The sequence below is a fragment of the Babylonia areolata genome, chromosome 26 (genome assembly GCF_041734735.1).
Source record: "Babylonia areolata isolate BAREFJ2019XMU chromosome 26, ASM4173473v1, whole genome shotgun sequence".
NCBI lineage: Eukaryota > Metazoa > Mollusca > Gastropoda > Neogastropoda > Buccinidae > Babylonia > Babylonia areolata.
The window spans coordinates 37,290,472-37,295,471 of record NC_134901.1 but is presented as its reverse complement, the minus strand read 5'-3'; the positions used below and the strand labels follow the sequence as shown (position 1 = coordinate 37,295,471).

Sequence of the window (5,000 nt, the reverse complement as noted above, 5' to 3'; positions counted from 1 at the left end):
TTTCCAGTCAAACTTAGGAGAAAGGGCGAGAGCGGGAATCGAATCGAACCCACACCCTCACGGACTCTCTGTATTGGCAGCTGAGCGTCTTAACCATTCTGCCACCTTCCTCCTTGATGAGATACTAACGAACACTGTTGTCAGTGATAACGTCAGGTGGTTCTCGGACGGACTGTCAATCTGAAGTAGCCAGTCTTGAGTCTTGGGTGACTTGTGTTTTCAGCGTTGGAGCACTTTAGTGTCTCGGCTGGCCTTGTGGAGCAAGTCCGGTCTAGGATCTTTGGATTGGGGGAACCGAAGACTGCTGGTGCACGCGGCGCTGACCAGAGTAGAACCACGTGGTGACTTTGAGGTATGTATGTAGGTAGGTAGGTAGGTAGGTAGGTAAGGTTTAGTTTAAAGGAATGGTGAGATCAGTGAGTTGCGAGAAATGTAATGTTAAGCTTTAATACTCGGCGTTCGCCGTCATGAGGATTATCTAGTGCGTGAAATTCTCTGGTTTTTTGTTGTTGTTGTTGTTTTTGGGGGGCCTCTCACTTTCTCTCTCACTCTCTCTCTTTTTCTGTGTGTGTGTGTGTGTGTGTGTGTGTGTGTGTGTGTGTGTGTGTGTGTCTTTGTGCTATTGTAACTGATGTAGATTAGCAAGGACAGGTTGGAAGAATGGGCCATGCCCAAAAATCTTAATCCTTGAATTAAAAAAAAAAAAAAACGTTTTGAGTTCTGAGTTCTCTCTCTGTCTCTTTCTCTCTGTCTCTCGCTCTCTCTCTGTCTCTCACTCTCTCTCTCTTTCTCTCTCTCTCTCTCTCTCTCTCTCTCTCTCTCTCTCTCGCTCTCTCACTCTCTCTCTCTCTTTCTCTCTCTCGCTCTCTCACTCTCTCTCTCTCTCTGAAACGATTTATGACCATGGATGGTCCTTATGATGTTTGCTTTTTGGGGTTTTTTGTTGTTGTTGTTTTTGTTTGATTTTTTTCTTTCCCTTTTCTTGCATACAGTTGTTGCAGTGTGTGTTTCGTTTTATTTTGTTTTATTTAGTTTTTTGTAACCCTCCGTGTCAGAATGGTTGTAAATGCTTTTGACAGTAAATTATGTCATGTCTTTTGTTCTTTCACACTCCCTTCCTCTGTCTCTTGTCTCTGTCTCCGTGTGTGCCTCTCTCTCTCTCTCTATGTCTGTCTCTCTGTCTCCGTCTCTCTATATCAGTATAAATGTATGTGTGTGTGTGTGTTTTCTTCAGCTTAACGTCTATTCACTATAAGTGTTTTTAGACGGAAAGGAGTAAAGTAGTGTATAAAGGAAAGGGAATGCATGTGAATATTAGGGTAGTAAAAAAAAAAAGAAGAAAAAAGGTTTATGTTATGTATCAGAGGAAAAGTATATTATAAGAAAAAGTCTAAAGAGGTTGTGGTGTGTATTGAATGAGTATGAGTGTGTGTGTGTGTGTGTGTGTGTGTGTGTGTGTGTGTGTGTGTGTGTGTGTGTGTGTGTGTGTGTGTGTGTTTCTCCATCGCAGTTATCATGCGAGTAAACTATCTCTCTCTCCCCTCTCTCACCACTCCCTTTCCTATCCTCCTTCTCTCTCTCTCTCTCACTTCCCTTACTACCACCTCCCCCCCCCACTCTCCTGTCCTTTAAGCAGATTCACATGTTATATAGCAACCCCCTCCCCTCCCAGTCGACCACAAACTCCCGCCCACTGGTTACCACTATAACTCACAGGCGGTTTGTCTTGTCGGGGAGCTATTTCGGACTAATGAAAATCGCCCAGAATACATTCTCGGCCCAACTATGGCCAGACGACGATGTCCTTTTTGTTTGACCTGAAGCTGACCCTCCACACGGGGTGTGGGTGGGGGGATGAGAGAGCAGGTTGAATGGCATGATGAGATGACCCTTGACAGACTTTCCAGGTGCCAGACGACATGGCGTTCAGACCGGTGAAAGACTTTTTTTCTGGTGTCAAAATGACATGGTGATAATGATGACCAGTGACAGACTTGTTTTCTGACCTCCTGATAAGACGATTTGACAGTTTTCTGGCGCAGAATGACATGGGAATATGGCCAGTGTCATAATGTTTTTGATGCGAAATAACACGGTGACACTAGTGATTTTTCTGGTGCAAAATGACATGGTGTTTAGACCAGTTACAGACTGTTTTATGGTGTAAAATGACGTGGTGATATGACCAGTGACAAACTGTTCTTTGGTGCAAAATGACATGGTGATAATTATGACCAGTGACAAACTGTTCTTTGGTGCAAAATGACATGGTGATAATTATGACCAGTGACAAACTGTTCTCTGGTGCAAAATGACGTGATAATTATGACCAATGACAAACTGTTCTTTGGTGCAAAATGACGTGATAATTATGACCAGTGACAAACTGTTCTTTGGAGCAAAATGACTTGGTGATAATTATGACCAGTGACAAACTGTTCTTTGGTGCAAAATGACGTGATAATTATGACCAGTGACAAACTGTTCTTTGGTGCAAAATGACGTGATAATTATGACCAGTGACAAACTGTTCTTTGGTGCAAAATGACGTGATAATTATGACCAGTGACAAACTGCTCTTTGGTGCAAAATGACATGGTGATAATTATGACCAGTGACAAACTGTTCTTTGTTGCAAAATGACGTGGTGATAATTATGACCAGTGACAAACTGCTCTTTGGTGCCAAATGACATGGTGATAATTATGACCAGTGACAAACTGTTCTTTGGTGCCAAATGACATGGTGATAATTATGACCAGTGACAAACTGTTCTTTGGTGCAAAATGACATGGTGATAATTATGACCAGTGACAAACTGTTCTTTGGTGCAAAATGACGTCGTGATAATTATGACCAGTGACAAACTGTTCTTTGGTGCAAAATGACTGGTGATAATTATGACCAGTGACAAACTGTTCTTTGGTGCAAAATGACATGGTGATAATTATGACCAGTGACAAACTGTTCTTGGTGCAAAATGACGTGGATAATTATGGCCAGTGACAAACTGTTCTTTGGTGCCAAATGACATGGTGATAATTATGACCAGTGACAAACTGTTCTTTGGTGCCAAATGACATGGTGATAATTATGACCAGTGACAAACTGTCCTTTGGTGCAAAATGACATGTGATAATTATGACCAGTGACAAACTGTTCTTGGTGCAAAATGACATGGTGATAATTATGACCAGTGACAAACTGTTCTTTGGTGCAAAATGACATGGTGATAATTATGACCAGTGACAAACTGTTCTTTGGTGCAAAATGACATGGTGATAATTATGACCAGTGACAAACTGTTCTTTGGTGCAAAATGACATGGTGATAATTATGACCAGTGACTAACTGTTCTTTGGTGCAAAATGACATGGTGATAATTATGACCAGTGACAAACTGTTCTTTGGTGCAAAATGACATGGTGATAATTATGACCAGTGACAAACTGTTCTTTGGTGCAAAATGACATGGTGATAATTATGACCAGTGACAAACTGTTCTTTGGTGCAAAATGACATGGTGATAATTATGACCAGTGACAAACTGTTCTTTGGTGCAAAATGACATGGTTATAATTATGACCAGTGACAAACTGTTCTGTGGTGCAAAATGACATGGTGATAATTATGACCAGTGACAAACTGTTCTTTGGTGCAAAATGACATGGTGATTATGACCAGTGACAAACTGTTCTTTGGTGCAAAATGACATGGTGATAATTATGACCAGTGACAAACTGTTCTTTGGTGCCAAATGACATGGTGATAATTATGACCAGTGACAAACTGTTCTTTGGTGCCAAATGACATGGTGATAATTATGACCAGTGACAAACTGTTCTTTGGTGCAAAATGACATGGTGATAATTATGACCAGTGACAAACTGTTCTTTGGTGCAAAATGACATGGTGATAATTATGACCAGTGACAAACTGTTCTTTGGTGCCAAATGACATGGTGATAATTATGACCAGTGACAAACTGTTCTTTTGGTGCAAAATGACGTGGTGATAATTATGACCAGTGACAAACTGTTCTTTGGTGCAAAATGACATGGTGATAATTATGACCAGTGACAAACTATTCTTTGGTGCAAAATGACGTGATAATTATGACCAGTGACAAACTGCTCTTTGGTGCAAAATGACATGGTGATAATTATGATCAGTGACAAACTGTTCTTTGGTGCAAAATGACATGGTGATATTATGACCAGTGACAAACTGTTCTTTGGTGCCAAATGACATGGTGATAATTATGATCAGTGACAAACTCTCTTATGGTGCAAAATGACATGGTGATAATTATGACCAGTGACAAACTGTTCTTTGGTGCAAAATGACATGGTGATAATTATGACCAGTGACAAACTGTTCTTTGGTGCAAAATGACATGGTGATAATTATGACCAGTGACAAACTCTTTTATGGTGCCAAATGACATGGTGATAATTATGACCAGTGACAAACTGTTCTTTGGTGCAAAATGACATGGTGATAATTATGACCAGTGACAAACTGTTCTTTGGTGCAAAATGACATGGTGATATGACCAGTGACAAACTGTTCTTTGGTGCAAAATGACATGGTGATATGACCAGTTACCACAAAGGTGGTGATAGCAGTGTCAACATTGTGACACTTTTGGACCGGAAAGGTGGTGATGGCAGTGTCAACATTGTGACACTTTTGGACCGCAAAGGTGGTGATGGCAGTGTCAACATTGTGACACTTTTGGACCGCAAAGGTGGTGATGGCAGTGTCAATATAGTGCCACTTTTGGACCACAAAGGTGGTGATGGCAGTGTCAATATTGTGACACTTTTGGACTGCAAAGGTGGTGATGGCAGTGTCAACATTGTGACACTTTTGGACCGCAAAGGTGGTGATAGCAGTGTCAATATTGTGACACTTTTGGACCGGAAAGGTGGTGATGGCAGTGTCAATATTGTGACACTTTTGGACCGGAAAGGTGGTGATGGCAGTGTCAATATTGT

At 41.1% G+C, this 5,000-nt stretch overlaps 1 protein-coding gene across 1 annotated transcript in view; it reads left to right on the top strand.

Moving 5' to 3' along the window:
- The first annotated feature begins 175 nt into the window (after positions 1-175).
- LOC143300353 (uncharacterized) overlaps positions 176-5,000 on the top strand; it is a 30,543-nt gene continuing 25,718 nt past the window's right edge. The window contains exon 1 of the mRNA XM_076613962.1: positions 176-352. The gene's annotated coding sequence lies outside the window, so the exon portion shown is untranslated. The remainder of the gene's footprint in view (positions 353-5,000) is intronic.